Source organism: Pseudophryne corroboree, chromosome 8 (genome assembly GCF_028390025.1).
Source record: "Pseudophryne corroboree isolate aPseCor3 chromosome 8, aPseCor3.hap2, whole genome shotgun sequence".
Lineage (NCBI taxonomy): Eukaryota > Metazoa > Chordata > Amphibia > Anura > Myobatrachidae > Pseudophryne > Pseudophryne corroboree.
Window position 1 is genome coordinate 73,140,731 of NC_086451.1, and position 23,945 is coordinate 73,164,675.

Below are 23,945 nucleotides of genomic sequence, written 5' to 3' on the forward strand. Positions count from 1 at the left end.
AGGACTATTGGCATTCCTGGGGAAGGAGGAAATTGACACTGAGGGAGTTGGTGGGGTGGTTTGCGTGAGCTTGGTTACAAGAGGAAGGGATTTACTGGTCAGTGGACTGCTTCCGCTGTCACCCAAAGTTTTTGAACTTGTCACTGACTTATTATGAATGCGCTGCAGGTGACGTATAAGGGAGGATGTTCCGAGGTGGTTAACGTCCTTACCCCTACTTATTACAGCTTGACAAAGGGAACACACGGCTTGACACCTGTTGTCCGCATTTCTGGTGAAATACCTCCACACCGAAGAGCTGATTTTTTTGGTATTTTCACCTGGCATGTCAACGGCCATATTCCTCCCACGGACAACAGGTGTCTCCCCGGGTGCCTGACTTAAACAAACCACCTCACCATCAGAATCCTCCTGGTCAATTTCCTCCCCAGCGCCAGCAACACCCATATCCTCCTCATCCTGGTGTACTTCAACACTGACATCTTCAATCTGACTATCAGGAACTGGACTGCGGGTGCTCCTTCCAGCACTTGCAGGGGGCGTGCAAATGGTGGAAGGCGCATGCTCTTCACGTCCAGTGTTGGGAAGGTCAGGCATCGCAACCGACACAATTGGACTCTCCTTGTGGATTTGGGATTTCAAAGAACGCACAGTTCTTTGCGGTGCTTTTGCCAGCTTGAGTCTTTTCAGTTTTCTAGCGAGAGGCTGAGTGCTTCCATCCTCATGTGAAGCTGAACCACTAGCCATGAACATAGGCCAGGGCCTCAGCCGTTCCTTGCCACTCCGTGTGGTAAATGGCATATTGGCAAGTTTACGCTTCTCCTCCGACAATTTTATTTTAGGTTTTGGAGTCCTTTTTTTACTGATATTTGGTGTTTTGGTTTTGACATGCTCTGTACTATGCCATTGGGCATCGGCCTTGGCAGACGACGTTGCTGGCATTTCATCGTCTCGGCCATGACTAGTGGCAGCAGCTTCAGCACGAGGTGGAAGTGGATCTTGATCTTTCCCTAATTTTGGAACCTCAACATTTTTGTTCTCCATATTTTAATAGGCACAACTAAAAGGCACCTCAGGTAAACAATGGAGATGGATGGATTGGATACTAGTATACAATTATGGACGGGCTGCCGAGTGCCGACACAGAGGTAGCCACAGCCGTGAACTACCGCACTGTACTGTGTCTGCTGCTAATATATAGACTGGTTGATAAAGAGATAGTATACTCGTAACTAGTATGTATGTATAAAGAAAGAAAAAAAAAACACGGTTAGGTGGTATATACAATTATGGACGGGCTGCCGAGTGCCGACACAGAGGTAGCCACAGCCGTGAACTACCGCACTGTACTGTGTCTGCTGCTAATATATAGACTGGTTGATAAAGAGATAGTATACTCGTAACTAGTATGTATGTTTAAAGAAAGAAAAAAAAACCACGGTTAGGTGGTATATACAATTATGGACGGGCTGCCGAGTGCCGACACAGAGGTAGCCACAGCCGTGAACTACCGCACTGTACTGTGTCTGCTGCTAATATATAGACTGGTTGATAAAGAGATAGTATACTCGTAACTAGTATGTATGTATAAAGAAAGAAAAAAAAACCACGGTTAGGTGGTATATACAATTATGGACGGGCTGCCGAGTGCTGACACAGAGGTAGCCACAGCCGTGAACTACCGCACTGTACTGTGTCTGCTGCTAATATATAGACTGGTTGATAAAGAGATAGTATACTCGTAACTAGTATGTATGTATAAAGAAAGAAAAAAAAACCACGGTTAGGTGGTATATACAATTATGGACGGGCTGCCGAGTGCCGACACAGAGGTAGCCACAGCCGTGAACTACCGCACTGTACTGTGTCTGCTGCTAATATATAGACTGGTTGATAAAGAGATAGTATACTCGTAACTAGTATGTATGTATAAAGAAAGAAAAAAAAACCACGGTTAGGTGGTATATACAATTATGGACGGGCTGCCGAGTGCCGACACAGAGGTAGCCACAGCCGTGAACTACCGCACTGTACTGTGTCTGCTGCTAATATATAGACTGGTTGATAAAGAGATAGTATACTCGTAACTAGTATGTATGTATAAAGAAAGAAAAAAAAACCACGGTTAGGTGGTATATACAATTATGGACGGGCTGCCGAGTGCCGACACAGAGGTAGCCACAGCCGTGAACTACCGCACTGTACTGTGTCTGCTGCTAATATATAGACTGGTTGATAAAGAGATAGTATACTCGTAACTAGTATGTATGTATAAAGAAAGAAAAAAAAACCACGGTTAGGTGGTATATACAATTATGGACGGGCTGCCGAGTGCCGACACAGAGGTAGCCACAGCCGTGAACTACCGCACTGTACTGTGTCTGCTGCTAATATATAGACTGGTTGATAAAGAGATAGTATACTACTAATATTATATACTGGTGGTCAGGTCACTGGTCACTAGTCACACTGGCAGTGGCACTCCTGCAGCAAAAGTGTGCACTGTTTAATTTTAATATAATATTATGTACTCCTGGCTCCTGCTATAACCTATAACTGGCACTGCAGTAGTGCTCCCCAGTCTCCCCCACAATTATAAGCTGTGTGAGCTGAGCAGTCAGACAGATATATAATATATATAGATGATGCAGCACACTGGCCTGAGCCTGAGCAGTGCACACAGATATGGTATGTGACTGACTGAGTCACTGTGTGTATCGCTTTTTTTCAGGCAGAGAACGGATATATTAAATAAACTGCACTGTGTGTCTGGTGGTCACTCACTATATAATATATTATGTACTCCTGGCTCCTGCTATAACCTATAACTGGCACTGCAGTAGTGCTCCCCAGTCTCCCCCACAATTATAAGCTGTGTGAGCTGAGCAGTCAGACAGATATATATAATATTATATATAGATAATAGATGATGCAGCACACTGGCCTGAGCCTGAGCAGTGCACACAGATATGGTATGTGACTGAGTCACTGTGTGCTGTGTATCGCTTTTTTCAGGCAGAGAACGGATTATATTATGTACTCCTGGCTCCTGCTATAACCTATAACTGGCACTGCAGTAGTGCTCCCCAGTCTCCCCCACAATTATAAGCTGTGTGAGCTGAGCAGTCAGACAGATATATATAATATTATATATAGATAATAGATGATGCAGCACACTGGCCTGAGCCTGAGCAGTGCACACAGATATGGTATGTGACTGAGTCACTGTGTGCTGTGTATCGCTTTTTTCAGGCAGAGAACGGATTATAAATAAAAGTGGTGGTCACTGGTCACTATCAGCAAAACTCTGCACTGTACACTACTGAGTACTCCTAATGCTCCCCAAAATTAGTAAATCAAGTGTCTCTCTAATCTATTCTAATTCTAAACGGAGAGGACGCCAGCCACGTCCTCTCCCTATCAATCTCAATGCACGTGTGAAAATGGCGGCGACGCGCGGCTCCTTATATAGAATCCGAGTCTCGCGATAGAATCCGAGCCTCGCGAGAATCCGACAGCGTCATGATGACGTTCGGGCGCGCTCGGGTTAACCGAGCAAGGCGGGAAGATCCGAGTCGCTCGGACCCGTGAAAAAAAACATGAAGTTCTGGCGGGTTCGGATTCAGAGAAACCGAACCCGCTCATCTCTAACAGACACTTGTGGACACAGCACATCTGATACAGCAGAGTCAGTGCAGCATATGGCAGTGTACACTGTGTCCCCTATACAGTCACTATACAGCACAGACACAGCCACTTGAGGACACAGCACATCTGATACAGCAGAGTCAATGCAGCATATGGCAGCGTGCACTGTGCCCCCTATACACAGTCACTATACAGCACAGACACAGACACTTGTGGACACAGCACATCTGATACAGCAGAGTCAGTGCAGCATATGGCAGTATACACTGTGTCCCCTATACACAGTCACTATACAGCACAGACACAGCCACTTGTGGACACAGCACATCTAATACAGCAGAGTCAGTGCAGCATATGGCAACGTGCACTGTGCCCCCTATACACAGTCACTATACAGCACAGACACAGCACTGTGCCCCCTATACACAGTCACTATACAGCACAGACACAGACACTTGTGGACACAGCACAGCTAATACAGCACAGTAAACGGCAGCGTGCTTTAATGTGAAATGGTGCCGTGTCCCAGCCGTAGCGACTTATATAGAATACTGCAAAAATCCGATGCTGGGCAGGAACATCTGATCCACAACTCGGATGGACTCGGATCCCTGATGTTCAGAATCCGGACCACTCATCTCTAATAACTGTATTCCCAAACAATGAAATTATTAACATATACCACTATTAATAATATTTTGTCACGTCAGATTATTCTGGTTTGTTCTCTCATGGGAACCAATGGCGTGAGTCTGTCTTGTATTATATAATTCATTGATTCGCTGCTAGGCAGAAATTGCCACAGTTGGATATATAGGCAATTCAGGATATGGTTTGGGTAGAATATCCCGATGCACGGGATGCCGGCGCTCAGAATACCGACGCTGGCATCCCGATGATGAAGATTCCGACAGGGGTGAGATTATGTATTCTAACTCAAACCCCTAACCCTCCATGACCGCAGCCTAACCCTAACCTACCACATGAATGTCTAACCCTAACCTCCCTGGTTAGTTCCTAAACCTAACCCTCCCGACCACCTGCCTAAACCTAACACTCCCAACCACCTGCCTAAACCTAACCCTCCTGACCACCTGCCTAAACCTAACCCTCCTGACCACCTGCCTAAACCTAACACTCCCGACCACCTGCCTAAACCTAACACTCCTGACCACCTGCCTAAACCTAACCCTCCCGACCACCTGCCTAAACCTAACCCTCCTGACCACCTGCCTAAACCTAACACTCCTGACCACCTGCCTAAACCTAACCCTCCCGACCACCTGCCTAAACCTAACACTCCCGACCACCTGCCTAAACCTAACCCTCCTGACCACCTGCCTAAACCTAACCCTCCTGACCACCTGCCTAAACCTAACACTCCCGACCACCTACCTAAACCTAACCCTCCTGACCACCTACCTAAACCTAACACTCCCCCCCTTTAGTGCCTAAACCTAAATATCCCTGTCTGCAGCCTAACCCTAACCTCCCTGACCCCCCTCCCACAGGCCTAAACCTAACCCCCCGTATGTCTGGTGAGCTGGGATTGGTTTTCCGGCGGTCGGGATCCCGGCGGTCAGCATCCTGATGCGGAGATCCCAGCTGCAGAATGCCGGTGGGGGGAGGGCGAGAGCAACAAAGCCCCTTTCGCACTCGCTGCACTCGCCACAGGTACTATTCCCACTCTATGGGTGTCGTGGACACCAACGAGTGGGAATAGTCACTATTAGTCGGTATACCGACTGTCAGGATTGAGAGCCGGCAGGATGTTGGGGTCGGTATTGTTACATGCCATATCTGGTTAAGTACCCCCTGTTCCCAGTAGCCTAATCCTATCATCCCCTTCTGTATCCCAGCTGTCGAGATTCCGGTTTCAGGATACAGAGGTTTTCTGTATTCCGGCTACGGTGTTTGGTCGGGTGTCGGGAATCTGGTGCCGGGATCCTGACAGTCGGGATATTGACCATATCACCAGTATATAGTTAACGTGTTAAGATTCAAAGGATGTGAAAATAGGATTTTAATTACCTACCGGTAAATCTCTTCTCGTAGTCCGTAGAGGATACTGGGGTTCCATTTAGTACCATGGGGTATAGACGGGTCCACTAGGAGCCATGGGCAATTTAAGAATTTGATAGTGTGGGCTGGCTCCTCCCTCTATGCCCCTCCTACCAGACTCAGTCTAGGAAACTGTGCCCGAGGAGACGGACATACTTTGAGAGAAGATTATAAAAGGTGAGATTCCGAACCAGCACACACAAACAAGAGGAAAGCTATGCTAACCAAACTTGAAACAGCAACAGCTGAACCATAGTTGCCTACCTTTAGAATCTCCTCTCCGGGAGATGCATGGAGAGGAGACGCTGTTTGCACAGTTGGGGGGCGGGGCAGTCACTAGGCTAAATATGCTAATTCCCTCAATTAAGCCCCACCCCCTCCATATAGACCCGCAATTCTTCGTAATACATAGGAGAGAGTGAGATTGGATGGGAAGCATGCCACTCATCATGAGAGATCAGTACATTGCTGGGGGCATATCTGTAACTGTAAGCACTGGGGATGCCTCTGATAGGTGCCCATGGCTTGCATGTTCGGGGCTTTATCTGGTTACCTGGATGGTGCACAGGAGAGGAGGGCGAGCAGTCAATGGTCCCAGCCAGGATCTGTACCCAGCGGCACCACCAGCGTCTCTCAGCAGCAATCTGCTAGTTTCACAGGCACCACACACATAGCAGCCACTGGGCGTGGAAGGAGAGATGACCAGCCTGGTGATGCCTCCTACCAGGGCCGAAACTAGGATTTTTGTCACCCGGGGCAAGGTAGTCATTTGACACCACCCCCCCCCCCCCCCCGCAAAAAAAAAAAAAATCTTTTACAATAAATAAATAAAAATAATAATAATAAAAATTAAAATAAATAAATAAATGAATAAAAATATTATATATATATATATATATATATATATATATATATATATATATCTCTTTCAGAACTTTTTTACCTGAAAAATTGCCTTTTCTAACATAAATTTCATATCCAGGAAAAAGTGTCCCCATTTTACACAGTACGACAGGCAAGTGTCCCCATTCCCCATTTTACACATTGCGGCAGACAGGTGACCCCATTTTACACATTGCGGCAGACAGGTGTCCCCATTTTACACATTGCGGCAGGAAAAAGTGTCCCCATTTTACACATTGCGGCAGACAGGTGACCCCATTTTACACATTGCGGCAGACAGGTGTCCCCATTTTACACATTGCGGCAGGAAAAAGTGTCCCCATTTTACACATTGCGGCAGGCACGTGTCCCCATTTTACACAGTACGCTGGCAAGTGTCCCCATTTTACACATTGCGGCAGGAAAAAGTGTCCCCATTTTACACATTGCGGCAGGCACAGGTCCCCATTTTACACATTGCGGCAGGTGGTGGAGGGAGAGAGAGAGAGAGAGAGAGGAAGGGAGAGGGGCTGACTTACATTTGAAGCGGTTCTCGCCGCTCTTCAGCCGCCTCTCCCTCCTCGTCCGGTCTGCGTGGCTCCCCCTTCTCCCTCCTCCGGCGGGGTTTCGTGGAATGACGCGTTTGCGCCGTGACGTCATGACGCAATCGCGTCATTCCGCGAAACCCCGCCCCCCGAGCTGGGCATTCGGGAGAAGGGGGTTTCAAAGTCTATAAAAGTGCCGCGGCGGGTGTTAGGGGGTCTCGGCGCCCCCTCCAATCCGGCGCCCAGGTCGCCTGCCCCCCTAGCCCCCCCCTAGTTTTGGCCCTGCTCCTACTACCCGTTCCCCGTGCAGCACAGCTCCCGAGCCTCACTGTATTGTAATCTCAAATACGCTGTACCGGCGCCACTGTGAAATCGCCTCATCCTGCCCGCTTATCTAGAAAGCAGGTGGGATGCGGGAGATCTTCCCACTCTTCCGTGGGTGCGGGGGACTGCCTGAAAAATCGGGAGTCTCCCGGCACTTGCGGGAGAGTAGGCAAGTATGAGCTGAACCAAACAAAAATACTTAACCAATTAACAGTGCAGGAAGAACGAAGCACCGGACAGTATCCTCTATGGACTACGAGAAAAGGATTTACCGGTAGGTAATTAAAATCCTATGTTCTCTTACGTCCTAGAGGATACTGGGGTTCCATTTAGTACCATGGGGATGTACCAAAGCTCCCAAACCGGGTGGGAGAGTGCTGAGGTTCCTGCAGAACTGATTGACCAAACTGAAGGTCCTCAGAGGCCAAAGTATTGAACTTGTAGAACTTAGCAAACGTGTTCAAACCTGACCAAGTAGCTGCTCGGCAGAACTGTAAAGCCGAGACACCCCGGGCAGCCGCCCAGGAAGAACCCACCGACCTAGTAGAGTGGGCCTGTACAGATTTTGGAACCGGCAAACCTGCTGTGGAATAAGCATGCTGTATAGTGAGCCTGATCCAGCGTGCAATAGACTGCTTTGAAGCAGGATACCCAATCTTATTAGCAGTAGCGGATCTTGCCACGGGCAAGCAGGACTTTTGCCCGGGGCACCGCCATCCGGAGGGCGCCGCACCATGGCAAGATCCGCTACTGCTGTGCCCCCCGCTGCCTGCTGTGTCCCCCTGTGAAGGGAACTAGACGCTACGCGTCTAGTTTCCCTTCGTGGAGAGGACCTTTGCTGTGAGGTGCGCAATGACGTCATCGCGCACCGCTCAGCATTTCAGCGGATCTACTCTACTGTACAGGGGGCGTAACTGACCACACCACCTGTATGAAGCCACGCCCCTATTTCCCGCCTGGGGCGCAAGAAGGGCTAGAACCGGCCCTGCTTGTGTAGCAGACCCTGGGGCTCTTGCCCTGCCTGGAGCTGCGGATGGGGGGCTGATAGCCGTGAGAAAATTGAAAGAATATTGTTTTTTTCCAGTAGTACTACAAGTCCCAGCAAGACTCCCCCGCAAGCTGGTACTTGGAGAACCACAAGTACCAGCATGCGGGAGAAAAACGGGCCCGCTGGTACCTGTAGTTCTACTGGGGAAAAAATACCCAAATAAAAACAGGACACACACATACTTACCTATGTTCACACGCCGACCTCTGTCCACTTGTCCAAGTAGAATCCACGGTGTACCTGTGAATAAAATTATGCTCACCTGATCCAGTGTCCTGTGGTCTTTTATTATAATCCACGTACTTGGCAAAAAAAAACAACGAACACCCGGACCAGGCGGACTGAAAGGGGTCCCATGTTTACACATGGGACCCCTTTCCCCGAATGCAGAGACACCCCCCCTCCCCCCGTGACTGCTGTCACAGAAAGGTCTCTTCAGCCAATCAGGAAGCGCCACTTCGTGGCACTCTCCTGATTGGCTGTATGCGCGTCTGCTGGCAGACAGCGCATCGCACAGCTCCCTCCATTAGTTTCAATGGTGGGAACTTTGCGGTCAGCGGTGGGGTTACCCGCAGTCAGCCGCTGACCGCGGGTGAACTCACTGCTGACCGCAAAGTTCCCACCATTGAATATAATGGAGAGGCTTTGCGATGCGCTGTCTGACAGCTCAGACGCGCATAGCCAATCAGCAGAGTGCCACGATGTTGCGCTCGCTGATTGGCTGAAGGGACCTTTCTGTGACAGGAGTCACGTGGGGTCCCGGCATTCGTGGAAAGGGGTCCATGGGACCCCTTTCAGTCCGTTTGGTCCGGGTGTTCGTTTTGATGTTTTGCCAAATCTGAGGATTATTTTAAAAGATCCAGACACTGGATTGAGGTGAGTAAAATTTTATTCTCAGGTACCCCGGATTCTTCAGTGACGAGGGGGGCGTGGCAGTCGGCGGGTCAACATAGGTAAGTATGTATGTGTCGGCATGTATGAAATAAACTTTTACTTTCACGGTGTGTGTCTCCTGTTTTTATTTGGGTATTTTTTTTCCAGTAGAACTACAGGTACCAGTGGGCCCATTTTTCCACACACATGCTGGTACTTGTGGTTCTCCAAGTACCAGCTTGCGGGATAGGCTTGCTGGGACTTGTAGTACTACTGGAAAAAACAATATTCTTTCCATTTTCTCAAGGCTATCAGCCCCCCATCCGCAGCCCTTGGATGGGGGGGACAGCCTCGGTCTTCACCCCTGGCCCTTGGGTGGCTGGGGGGGACCCCTTGATTTAAGGGGTCCCCACTCCCCCAGGGTACCCCGGCCAGGGGTGAGTAGTTGGATATTTAATGCCACGGCCGCAGGGCGCTGTATAAAAGTGACCCCTCGACTGTGGCATTATCTGTCCAGCTAGTGGAGCCCGATGCTGGTGTAAAAAATACAGGGGACCCCTACTCTTTTTGTCCCCCGTATTTTTTGCACCAGCACTAGGCGCAGAGCCCGGTGCTGGTTTTAAAAATACGGGGGATCCCCTGTCAGTTTTTCCCCCGGATATTTAGAACCAGGACTGACTCGAAGAGCCCGAGGCTGGTTATGCTTTGGAGGGGGGGCCCCACACCATTTTTTTTTCCGGGTGTTTTACCGTTTTTTCCAGTTTTTTAAAAATCGGATCAAAATCCGTCAAATCGGCCGTTTTTCGACAGCGGGACTGTCAAATCCGTTTTTTATTGAATATGTTGAATTCCGGCACTCACTTGCCGGAATTCAACGGTCGAATTGTGTCGAATAAAAAACGGGCGAAAAAATAAGAATTTACTCACCGGTAATTCTATTTCTCGTAGTCCGTAGTGGATGCTGGGGACTTCGTAAGGACCATGGGGAATAGACGGGCTCCGCAGGAGACTGGGCACTCTATAGAAAGATTTAAGACTATCTGGTGTGCACTGGCTCCTCCCCCTATGACCCTCCTCCAAGCCTCAGTTAGGAACTGTGCCCGGAAGAGCTGACACAATAAGGAAGGATTTTTGAATCCCGGGTAAGACTCATACCAGCCACACCAATCACACCATATAACACGTGATAGGAACCCCGGTTAACAGTATGATAACAAATGGAGCCTCTGAAGAGATGGCTCACAACAAAACCCGATTTTTGTAACAATAACTATGTACAGGTATTGCAGACAATCCGCACTTGGGATGGGCGCCCAGCATCCACTACGGACTACGAGAAATAGAATTACCGGTGAGTAAATTCTTATTTTCTCTGACGTCCTAGTGGATGCTGGGGACTCCGTAAGGACCATGGGGATTATACCAAAGCTCCCAAACGGGCGGGAGAGTGCGGATGACTCTGCAGCACCGAATGAAAGAATTCCAGGTCCTCCTCAGCCAGGGTATCAAATTTGTAGAATTTTGCAAACGTGTTTGCCCCCGACCAAGTAGCTGCTCGGCAAAGTTGTAAAGCCGAGACCCCTCGGGCAGCCGCCCAAGATGAGCCCACCTTCCGTGTGGAATGGGCTTTTACAGATTTAGGCTGCGGTAAGCCTACCGCAGAATGCGCCAGCTGAATAGTGCTACAAATCCAGCGCGCAATAGACTGCTTAGAAGCAGGAGCACCCAGCTTGGTGGGTGCATACAGGATAAACAGCGAGTTAGTCTTTCTGACTCCAGCCGTCCTGGAAATATAAATTTTTAGGGCCCTGACTACGTCCAGCAACTTGGAATCCTCCAAGTCCCCAGTAGCCGCAGGCACCACAATAGGTTGGTTCAAGTGAAAAGCTGAGACCACCTTTGGGAGGAACTGAGGACGAGTCCTCAATTCTGCCCTATCCATATGGAAAATCAGATAAGGGCTTTTACAAGACAAAGCCGCCAATTCTGAAACCCTCCTGGCCGACGCCAGGGCCAACAGCATGACCACTTTCCACGTGAGATATTTTAAATCCACAGTCTTAAGTGGTTCGAACCAATGTGATTTCAGGAATGCCAAAACCACATTGAGATCCCAAGGTGCCACTGGGGGCACAAAAGGAGGCTGAATATGCAGTACTCCTTTGACAAAAGTCTGAACTTCAGGCAGTGAAGCCAGTTCTTTTTGGAAGAAAATTGACAGAGCCGAAATCTGGACCTTTATGGACCCCAATTTGAGGCCCAACGTCACCCCTGCTCGCAGGAAGTGCGGGAATCGACCCAGTTGAAATTCCTCCGTCGGGGCCTTCATGGCCTCACACCAAGCAACATATTTTCGCCAAATGCGGTGATAATGTCTTGCGGTGACATCCTTCCTGGCTTTGATCAGGGTAGGGATGACTTCCTCCGGAATACCCTTTTCCTTCAGGATCCGGTGTTCAACCGCCATGCCGTCAAACGCAGCCGCGGTAAGTCTTGGAACAGACAGGGTCCCTGCTGCAGCAGGTCTTGTCTGAGAGGCAGAGGCCAAGGGTCCTCTGTAAGCATCTCTTGAAGTTCCGGGTACCAAGCTCTTCTTGGCCAATCCGGAACCACGAGTATGGTTTTCACTCCTCGCCTTCTTATTATTCTCAGTACCTTGGGTATGAGAGGTAGAGGAGGAAACACATAAACCGACTGATACACCCATGGTGTCACTAGAGCGTCCACCGCTATCGCCTGAGGGTCTCTTGACCGGGCGCAATATCTTGTCAACTTCTTGTTGAGGCGGGATGCCATCATGTCTACCTGTGGTTTTTCCCACCGGTTGACCAGCATTTGGAAGACTTCTGGATGAAGTCCCCATTCTCCCGGGTGGAGGTCGTGCCTGCTGAGGAAGTCTGCTTCCCAGTTGTCCACTCCCGGAATGAACACTGCCGTCAGTGCTAACACATGATTCTCTGCCCATCTGAGAATCCTTGTGGCTTCTGCCATCGCCATCCTGCTTCTCGTGCAGCCCTGTCTGTTTACATGGGCGACCGCCGTGATGTTGTCTGACTGGATCAGTACCGGCTGGTTTTGAAGCAGGGGTCTTGCCTGGCTTAGGGCATTGTAAATGGCCCTTAGCTCCAGGATATTTATGTGAAGAGAAATCTCCTGATCTGACCACAGTCCTTGGAAATTTCTTCCCTTTGTGACTGCCCCCCAGCCCCGAAGGCTGGCATCCGTGGTCACCAGGACCCAGTCCTGTATTCCGAATCTGCGGCCCTCTAGTAGATGAGCCCTCTGCAGCCACCCCAGCAGCGACACCCTGGTTCTGGCCGATAGGGTTATCCGCTGTTGCATCTGGAGATGGGACCCGGACCATTTGTCCAACAGGTCCCACTGGAACGTCCTTGCGTGGAACCTTCCGAATGGAATTGCTTCGTACGAAGCTACCATTTTTCCCAGGACTCGTGTGTATTGATGTACCGACACTTTTCCTGGTTTTAGGATGTCTCTGACCAGAGATGACAATTCCTCGGCTTTTTCCAGTGGAAGAAACACTTTTTTCTGGTCTGTGTCCAGAATCATTCCCAGGAACAGAAGACGTGTCGTCGGGACCAGCTGTGACTTTGGAATGTTTAGAATCCAGCCGTGCTGTTGTAGCACTTCCTGAGAAAGTGCCAACCCCACTATCAACTGTTCTTTGGACCTCGCCTTTATCAGGAGATCGTCCAAGTACGGGATAATTAAAACTCCCTTCTTGCGAAGGAGTATCATCATTTCGGCCATTACCTTGGTAAAGACCCTCGGTGCCGTGGATAACCCAAACGGCAGCGTCTGGAACTGATAGTGACAGTCCTGTACCACAAATCTGAGGTACTCCTGGTGCGGAGGGTAAATGGGGACATGCAGGTACGCATCCTTGATGTCCAGGGATACCATGTAATCCCCCTCCTCCAGGCTCGCAATAACCGCCCTGAGCGATTCCATCTTGAACTTGAACCTTTTGATATAAGTGTTCAAGGCTTTTAAATTTAAGATGGGTCTCACCGAACCGTCCGGTTTCGGTACCACAAACATTGTGGAGTAGTAACCCTTTCCTTGCTGAAGGAGGGGTACCGTGACAATCACTTTCTGTGAATACAGTTTTTGAATAGCCACCAACACTGCCTCCCTGGCAGAGGGAGTTGCCGGCAAGGCAGATTTTAGGAAACGGCGGGGGGGGGGGAGACGTCTCGAATTCCAGCCTGTACCCCTGAGATACCACTTGAAGGACCCAGGGATCAACTTGTGAGAGAGCCCACTGTGTGCTGAAAAACCTGAGACGTGCCCCCACCGTTCCCGATTCCGCCTGAGCAGCCCCAGCGTCATGCTGTGGACTTACCGGAAGCAGGGGAGGACTTCTGCTCCTGGGAACTAGCTGTGTGCTGCAGCTTTTTCCCCCTTCCTCTGCCCCTCGGCAGAAAGGATGAGCCTCTAGCCCGCTTATTTTTCTGGGGCTGAAAGGACTGTACCTGATAATACGGTGCTTTCTTTTGCTGTGGGGTAGCCTGTGGCAAAAAAGTAGATTTCCCAGCAGTAGCTGTGGAACCGAGGTCTGAAAGACCTTCCCCAAAAAGTTCCACCCCTTTATAGGGTAAAACTTCCATGTGCCGCTTGGAGTCGGCATCACCTGACCATTGCCTAGTCCATAACCCCCGTCTGGCGGCAATGGACATAGCGCTTATTTTTGATGCCAGCCGGCAAATATCCCTCTGTGCATCACGCATGTATAAGACCGCGTCTTTTATATGGTCAATCGTTAGCAAAATATTGTCCCTATCCATGGTATCAATGTTTTCCGACAGGGAGTCTGACCACGCAGCAGCAGCACTGCACATCCAAGCTGATGCAATAGCGGGTCTCAATATAATGCCAGTGTGTGTGTATATAGCTTTTAGGGTACTTTCCTGCTTTCTATCAGCAGGTTCTTTTAGGGCGGCTGTATCCGGAGACGGTAGTGCCACCTTCTTTGATAAGCGTGTCAGCGCTTTATCTACCCTAGGGGGTGTTTCCCAGCGTGACCTATCCTCTGGCGGGAAAGGGTACGCAGCCATTAACCGTTTAGAAATGATCAATTTCTTATCTGGGGAAGTCCACGCTTCCTCACAGACCTCATTTAATTCGTCAGATGCAGGAAAAACTACTGGTAGTTTTTTCTCACCAAACATAATACCCTTTTTTGTGGTACCTGGGGTATCATCAGAAATGTGTAATACATTTTTCATAGCCTCAATCATATAACGGGTGGATCTATTGGAGGGTGCACTCGTCTCATCATCGTCGACACTGGAGTCGGTATCCGTGTCGACATCTGTATCTGTCATCTGAGGTAGCGGGCGTTTTATAGCCCCTGATGACATTTGAGACGCTTGGACAGGCACAAGCTGAGTAGCCGGCTGTCCTATGTCGTCAAACCTTTTATGTAAGGAGCTGACACTGTCACGTAATTCCTTCCATAAGTCCATCCACACTGGTGTCGACCCCGCAGGGGGTGACATCACATTCACAGGCATTTGCTCCGCCTCCACATCATACATGTCGACACAGCAGTACCGACACACAGCAGACACACAGGGAATGCTCTTACAGAGGACAGGACCCCACAAAGCCCTTTGGGGAGACAGAGGGAGAGTATGCCAGCACACACCAGGGCGCTATATAACACAGGGATATCACTATACAGAGTGTTTTCCCCTATAGCTGCCTATAATATATATATACTGCGCCTAAATTGTGCCCCCCCTCTCTTTTTTACCCTTTCTGTAGTGCAGGACTGCAGGGGAGAGCCAGGGAGCTTCCTTCCAGCGAAGCTGTGAGGGAATAATGGCGCCAGTGTGCTGAGGGAGTTGGCTCCGCCCCTTTTTCGGCGGGCTTTCTCCCGCTATTTTATCGTTTCTGGCAGGGGTTAATATACACCTATATAGCCTCTGGGGCTATATATGGTGTTAGTTTTGCCAGCCAAGGTGTTACTATTGCTGCTCAGGGCGCCCCCCCCCAGCGCCCTGCACCCATCAGTGACCGCAGTGTTTGGTGTGCATGAGGAGCAATGGCGCACAGCTGCAGTGCTGTGCGCTACCTTGGAGAAGACAGAAGTCTTCAGCCGCCGATTTTCCGGACCACCTTCTTGTTTCTGGCTCTGTAAGGGGGACGGCGGCGCGGCTCCGGGAACGGACGACGAGGTCGGGTCCTGTGTTCGATCCCTCTGGAGCTAATGGTGTCCAGTAGCCTAAGAAGCCCAAGCTACCACCACTTAGGTAGGTTCGCTTCTTCTCCCCTTAGTCCCTCGTTGCAGTGAGCCTGTTGCCAGCAGGTCTCACTGAAAAAAACAAACCTAAACTATACTTTCTTCTAGGAGCTCAGGAGAGCCCCTAGTGTGCATCCAGCTCAGCCGGGCACAGAAATCTAACTGAGGCTTGGAGGAGGGTCATAGGGGGAGAAGCCAGTGCACACCAGATAGTCTTAAATCTTTCTATAGAGTGCCCAGTCTCCTGCGGAGCCCGTCTATTCCCCATGGTCCTTACGGAGTCCCCAGCATCCACTAGGACGTCAGAGAAATTGCCGCGATTTGCCGGCAATTTCATATACCCCACTGAGTACTTCTTTTTTACATTAAAATAAGATTGCTCACACTCCTCTGACACCTTATCAGGAATTTGCAGAACATCTCTGATAGCCTCGATAAGAGCCTCTATTCCCTGTGACAGAGTAGCATCCCTCCCCCCCCCCCCCTCCAAATCCACCTCACCCTCCTCCATGTCTGATCCATCAGCGTCAGTGTCAGACTGCAGAATATGGGCCAGAGATCGTTTTTGCAGACAAATGGGAGGGGATTGAGATGCTGGTTTGGGGACTGAGTCTCTATTCATAAACTCATCCACAGTCTGTCTTAAGTATTGCGTCTCTTTCTCACTGCGGGATCATTTCGTAGAAATATTGGAGATCATTCCTTTAATGGAATTAACCCACTCCGGTTCAGCCCCACTATTCTGGGAAGGTGCACTGCCCTGAGTACCCAGTCGTGAGCCCCCTGGTGAAGAGAAACACTCCGCTGTACAAGAAACAGACTCTTTGCCTGACATAATGTAAATGTGACAGCACACACAGCACAGGAAAAGGTTAAGCACAATTAACCCACAAAGAGCCCTTCAGGGAGACACAGAGCAGAGTAATTTGGAGCCTGCCCCCACTGCGCCCTTATTGTTAATGCCAAGCTTAGCCGGGTCGCAGACTTGGGGGTATATTCAATTGAAGTTGAAAACTGCCGTCTGTCGAAAAGACGGCAGTTTTTGACTTTTTAAGGTCGAAACGTGATTCGACCTATTCAATGCTTTTCGACAAGTCAAGGCATTCGACTTGTCGAAAAGCACGTGGATCGGCGGAATAGCTGCCGATCCACGTGTTGATGTCGAAAACAGGGGACAAATCTGACAGGTTTTGGCCCCCTTTTCGACCATCTCAATCGACATCAAAATGATGTCGGAATGAGATGTGTGAATGATGTCGGAATGAGATGTGGACCCAGAGGAGGCGAGGGGGGGGGGGAGCCGCAGGGAGACGGGGGGACAGCCGGCGGGCATACAGGGAGATGAGCGCTACAGTAGCACGGCGGGCATACAGGGGCACTGCAGCTGGATGTCACTCAGCCGCCCGACCTCACGGCAGCTTCCACCCGGCTCCAGCACGCTGCTGGAGCCGGGTGGAAGCTGCCGTGAGGTCGGGCGGCTGAGCGACATCCTGCTGCAGCGCCCCTGTATGCCCGCCGGCTGTCCCCCCGCGGCTCGCCCCCCTTCTCCTCCTCTGCGTCCCATCTTAATTCGACTTGAAAAAGTCAAATTAAGATGGGATTGGATAGGGGTTGTCGGATCCATTCCGACAAATACATGTCGGAATGGATCCGACTTCAATTGAATATATCCCTAAGTACCTAGATTAGGGACTTAGTACACTAAAAATCGCTCCCCCCCCCTATATGACCCCCTGCATAGGTGGATCCAGGGGGGGGCACTCGGGCCCGTGCCCCCCCCTGTCTTTCTGACTTTTTTTCAAAAGGAGAACAGCAGCAGCACTACTGCTATTTCCGTCAGTTAGATTTGATATAAGAGCCAGCCGGCACTAGGACCCGTCGCGGCTCTAAAAGCAAGTCCGTGTGGTAACCAATGGGGAGCACACACCACAACCTACCTCCCCCACTGCCAGCCGGCCAGAGTCCAGCCCAGGCGCGGGGTTCAAATGCCTGCAGTACGGACGCGCAAAGTACTTTCACACAAAACTATGCAGTTTTACACAGGGTCGAGCTACGCTTTTCTGTCGCTCTGCTGATCGGTGAGTGATTGACAGGAAGTGGGTGTTTCTGGGTGGTAACTGCCCGTTTTCAGGGAGTGTGCTAAACAACGCAGGCGTGACAGGTAAAAACGCAGGTGTGTCTGGGGAAACGGGGAAGTGGCTGGCCGAACGCAGGGCGTGTTTGTGACGTCCAACCAGGAACTAAACTGACTGAGGTGATCGCAAGGTAGGAGTAGGTTTGGAGCTGCTCAGAAAACAGGCCTGATGCCACTGTTTTTGGGGGCACATTGAAGCCAGTACCTGCATCCTCGGACACATATTCACTGGCCTCGGCAGCTTAGTTGCGGTGGACATCCTGATCAACATTGGGGCAGTGGCGTCACTGGGGTCTGTGACACAATATCACAGTGCAGCAGGCGGCTCCCTGTCACTGCGGAGGAGCCGGCATTGTGAGTGTGGTCTGCACCCCCCTAGCGACGCCTCTGCTTAGGGCTGCTCAGATGGTCTGCATGCTGTTTATGATGTTTCTCCGAAGCAGTGTCTTCAGACATGCAGTGGATCTGAGAAGCTGATGGTGGGCGTCCCATTATATAGCATCAACATAATTTCTGATATCTGCTGCCACGAAAGACGCAGCACTGACCCCACTTGTGTACATCTCTGAATCAGGCCAATACTTACTTCTGAAAGACATGTGGTCTGCCAGAACATAGGTGTGGCCTTATTGACAGCCAGACAGGGCCACAGTTTGGACATATTGGCCGAATCCTGCAGGGATGCTGAGAGAGGGTGGGAGTACATAGCCCTCTGGGGGTCATTCCGAGTTGTTCGCTCGTTGCCGATTTTCGCTATATTGCGATTAGTCGCTTACTGCGCATGCGCAAGGTTCGCAGAGCGCATGCGCTTAGTTATTTTACACAAAAATTAGGTATTTTACTCACAGCATAACAAAGTTTTTTCATCGTTCTGGTGATCGGAGTGTGATTGACAGGAAGTGGGTGTTTCTCGGCGGAAACTTGCCGTTTTCTGGGCGTGTGCGAAAAAACGCTGGCATTTCTGGGAAAAACGCGGGAGTGTCTGAAGAAACGGGGGAGTGCCTGGAGAAACGGGGGAGTGTCTGGGCGAACGCTGGGAGTGTTTGTGACGTCAAACCAGGAACGAAACTGACTGAACTGATCGCAGTGGCAGAGTAAGTGTCGAGCTACTCAGAAACTGCTAAGAAGTGTCTATTCGCAATTTTGATAAGCTAAGATTCACTCCCAGAGGGCGGCGGCTTAGCGTGTGCAATGCTGCTAAAAGCAGCTAGCGAGCGAATAACCCGGAATGAGGGCCTCTGTACGGAGCAGTGCCATGACCACGCATCCTGGTACACGCTCTGCGATGGCATATATCATAGGAGTTTACACCATGACAGGATTCGCCCTCCATTGGCCACACACCCCAGTACCCGACCCTAGGCCTAATTCAGACCTGATCGTTGCTGTGCATTGTCACACAGCAGCCGATCATGTCTGAACTGCGCATGCCAGACAGCCAACGGCCATCTCAGCCCTGCGATCGCCTCTGCCTGATTGACAGGCAAGGGTGGTCACTGGGCCGGACGGTGGCGTTTGGCTGCCGTTTTAGGGGCGCGGTCCGGGCAATGCAGGTGTGCCCAAACCGTGCGGGGGGCGGTCCACATCGGCTGCGTGACATCACACGCAGCCGCTGCGACCCAGACAGCAACAAGTAGCTCCCTGCCAGTGTGCAGGAGCTGCGCTGGCCGGGAGCTACTCGTCAAGTACAAAAGCATCGCCGCTGTGCGATGCTTTTGTACTTGTGCGGCGGGGCAGAGCCAGACATGCGGGGCGGACTAACCTTGTGCACGGCTACGATCAAGTCTGAATTAGGCCCTCTGCCCAATGTCATGGTGGCGTTTTGGGTCTTTTACCCATAAAAAGTTTACTTGCTTCTGACACACGGTTGAGACTTTCTATTACAAAGATGGTAAAGTCTGATTCTTGCATCTGATAGGTTGGAATATTTAACTTTTGAGGTACCTAAGAATGTGGGGGGCGAGGGGCTGCAGACTTCTGCACCTTGAGCAGTGGCGTCACATGGCCAGGTGGAGGGACAGTAAGGATGGGTTTAGTAAGAACATACTGTACATCTGTAGACCAGCGTGTGTGCTGCTCCCTTAAAAAATTGTTTTAGCAAACTACAAGCTATTTCCTCCAAACTCGTTTAGTGGCTGTAATTTCCCTTCTACTTCTTTTATCGTTAATGTTATTATGTTTTATATAATCAGGCATTTCCTGGATGTTTGTTTACTTGCCACTTGAATTAAAATAACATTTTCCAGAAAATGTTAACCCTTTGTCCTCTGTTACTCATCTTACAACTTTGGGGTCATTCTGACCCGTTCGCTCGCTGCGTTTTAATACAGCAGAGCAAACGAGTCCCTACTGCGTATGCACCGGCGCATGCCAGACAGCCAAAGGCCGTAGCAGGGATACGATCGCCTCTGCCTGATTGACAGGCAGAGGCGATCGCTGGGCGGGAGGGAGCGGAACGGCGGCGTTTGGCCGCCGTTTCGTGGGTTTGGTTTGGCCAACGCAGGCGTGGCCAGACCGAACGGTGGGCGGGCCGCAACGGCTGTGTGACGTTACACTCAGCTGCTGCGGGCCGGGGAGCGATGAGTAGCTCCCGGCCAGCACGCTAAAGCTGCGCTGGCCGGGAGCTACTCTTGAAGTGCAAAGACATCGCCGCTGTGTGATGCCTTTGCACTTCTGCGAGGGGGGGCCGGACTGACGTGCGGGGCGGGCTAGCCCTGTGCTGGGCGTCCCCCCGCATGTCAGGGAAGAAGATCGTAGCTGTGCTAAATTTAGCACAGCTACGATCAACTCGGAATGACCCCCTTTATTCCTGGTTTTACCAACATATAAACCATATTCTGTATAAATTAATTTAGGTCCTAATTCAGACTGGATCAATGCAGCGGCAGCGATTGCAGTCTGAATCCCTATGTGGAGTGTGCTCGTGCATGCGCACCCCAGGAGCCCAGTGAGATGCTAACAGCATCTCTGGGCTACGATCGACTCTGCCTGATTGACAGACAGAGGCGGTCGCAGGGCGGGAGGGGGCGTGCCCGGTCCGTCGGGGGGCGGGCCGCTTTAGCTGCATGACGTCACACTGCAACCCGTATGCGGCGTATAGTGGCCTGCCAGCACGCAAGAGCTGCGCTGGCAGGGAGCTACTCGCCAGGTTCAAAAGCATCACTGCCGTGTGATGCTTTTGCACCTGTGTGTGTGTGTGGGGGGGGGGGGGGGGGGGGGGGGGGGAGGCCTGACATGCGGGGTGGACTAGCCCTGTGCCCCACGCATGTCAGAGTAAATGATCGTAGATGTGCTAAATTTACAACATCTACGATCAGATCTGAATTACCCCCTTAATTTGACACCAAACATTTGAGGGGTTTCAGTGGGTTCGTACTGCTTCCATTTTACATTCCGGCGCCGGTATTTCGACTGCCAGCATCCTGATTGCATCCCATACTTACCTGGAGGATGATTAAGGAGGAGTTAAGGTTCAGAGTCCTTCCTCTCACTTTGTGTGTGTGTGTGGGGGGGGATGTATCAAGTCTTGGAGAGAGATGATAAAGTGGAGTGAGGTGAAGTACCAGCCAATCAGCTCCTAGCTGTGTTTGAAAAATGACAGAAGCTGATTGGTTGGCACTTTATCTCACCCCACTTTATCTCTCTACAACGGCTGGTACATCTCCCCCTCTATGGTTTGGTTTTCTTTGTTATTTCTCTTTATTTTGTCAGGTTGATAATGAAGATGCATCCACATCAAAAACTACTTCTCCCAGCATTCCCTCTGATACCAACTGACCGCTTCCTTGTGTGCCTTGCTCTGATTGGCCCAGCAGGATGAGGTACAATCAGCTAGCCTTCTGGTGTCTGTCAGTATCATAATTGCATATTATTATAAAACATGTTAATCCAAAACAATGTAATTATCTACAGAGAAATATTCCATGCGTGCTAGGAATAAGGGGGTCAAAAGCAGACGCTTCACCTATGGGGTCTAATACCCTAGCTAGCACTTGCCCAGGAAACATACTAACCTACCAGTTTGTTTTTGGATAATGTGAAGATATCCATGCAAACACAGAGAGAACATATAAACACCACACAAACAGTGCCCTGGTTGGAGTAGAACCCATGGACTCTAGCACTGCTAACCACTGTGCCACCTAATATTATCAGATCAGTCAACCTCTAACTTTAAATAAGTAATTTATGCACAGAGATTTGTTTAAACAAATCTCATTATACATACAGTATTGTGTGGTGTTTCTTGCCGGAATTTCCCTGAGCTGCAGCTGCCTTTAGACTAAAAATGGTACAATATGGTTCCACTTTTACAACCTGATCATTATGTTTATTTTACGTCTTGGCTGCTATTTAAAGCTGAACCGTATATAGTAAGCGCTTCTTGTCTTTAATCCTCATTTACTCCCATGTAATTTTGTAGAAATTTGACTGGTGTTATGCTGCAGAGGGAAAATAAACATGACAGAATCGCCTGGTTTAGATGTGTTCCAGCAGCCAAGGACAATCACACCTTACATCTAGTGGCATATCTATAATGGGTGCTTATTCCCCTACCGCAATACCCTTCACCCATTTCAGTTTCAGCTACTAACCTCCTGCCCGTCCTGATGCTGGCCTACTGTGTTATCCCCTTGACGTCTTTAGACATGTGGCACTGGCACCATATTTGTGAAGACAGTGCCAGATTTTTGCACATGTGCGGAGTCTGTTTGATTGTCTGAGGTATGTACCGGTGCCATTTTATTTTTCCAGGATTGGACGGGGGAGGGGTGGCATGGGCCGGGCTGCAAATGCCAGAATGGCCATTGGCTGCATGGGCCAGGCACACAAAAAGCAGGGCAGCTTAACAGCACAGTCTCTTGTGTCTCTGCATGCTCCCACTTACCAGTGGCCGTTATTCAGATAGTTGGAGGCGTGCTGCGAGGCCAGGCCACCCTGACTCGTGGCACACCCCGTCAGTTGCAGCCGCACACCCCTTGTTGTGCCAGGGCTGCTCCACGACCGCAGTCCGTCCTTGCCGTTGTAGAAGTGATTCCGTATGCAGCGGTTGTGCGAAAATATGCACATATTGCAGCTGATGGGGTTTGTACTGAGACGCCGTTTGTGTATGAAGATGCAACCATCGGATGCACATTGGTCTATCATCAAACTGAATAACCCTACCATTGCGCAGCATGGCCGTTAGAAGTAAGATGCCGGAACCATTGTATCTGCATATCGGACAGCATTCGTAACCTGTGAAACCCCCCCAACACGGTCGCGAGACGCCTGCTTCTGAGTGCCCGCCTCCCCCGTTACTTCCCACAAATGCTCCCTGTCACTTTGCAAATAAATCCTTAGGGTGACCACCATTCTGGCACATGTGCACTGCGACCTAGATGCAAAATTGCTCCACTGCATCCAACATTGCATCCATCTTTGAATCAAGGAGAAAGTCCTTACTTCAAAACTGAAAAAGACAAATGATGATCTCTTCATTACATCCTGAAAAGCTACAATGACATAGAGACCGAACAGATAAGCCTGCATAACCTGTGTCCCCCTTCCCATGTGCACAGTAGGGTATTGGCACTGGGGAGCTGGAATGTACAGATAAAACTGGAAATTAAAACAAAATGAATTTCTAGAGGAAATGTCTCTTATCAGATATACATATTTTCCTAGCTCTGAATCAGGCCAGGGGGTGTGTCGCCATACCCTTGGGGGTGTAGTGCATTTCAGTGCCGAAACTAGACATTTTAGCGCTGTGTGCAAGAAACAGCATCAGTGCAACCCCTCCCCCAACAAAACACGGCCAATGCGCGTGCAAAAATATATAGGGGTGTGGCTTAATTGGGAAGGGGTGTGGCCACATAGCTCCCTTTTACACAGTACGGCAGGCAGAGCTCCCTTTTACACACTACGGCAGGTTGAGTCCCTCTTTTACACAGTACGGCAGGTAGAGCCCCCCTTTTACACATTAGGCAGGTAGAGTCCCATTTTTACACAGTACATCACGTAGAGTCCCCCATTTACACAGTACGGCACATACAGTCCTCCTTTTACACAGTACAGCAGGTAGAGTCCCCCTTTTTTGCACATTAGGCAGCAGAGTCCCCTTTGTTACATACAGTATTACAGCAACAGAGCCCCCTTTTTTCTACACATTAGGCAGGGAGA

The 23,945-nt window shown here is 50.1% G+C and overlaps 1 protein-coding gene across 1 annotated transcript in view; it reads right to left on the reverse strand.

The window, feature by feature from the left end:
• The window catches only part of DPM2 (dolichyl-phosphate mannosyltransferase subunit 2, regulatory), a 129,070-nt gene extending 106,415 nt beyond the window's left edge, over positions 1–22,655 (reverse strand). Inside the window, exon 1 of the mRNA XM_063936663.1 lies at positions 22,379–22,655. The gene's annotated coding sequence lies outside the window, so the exon portion shown is untranslated. The remainder of the gene's footprint in view (positions 1–22,378) is intronic.
• Between the last annotated feature and the right edge of the window lie 1,290 nt (positions 22,656–23,945).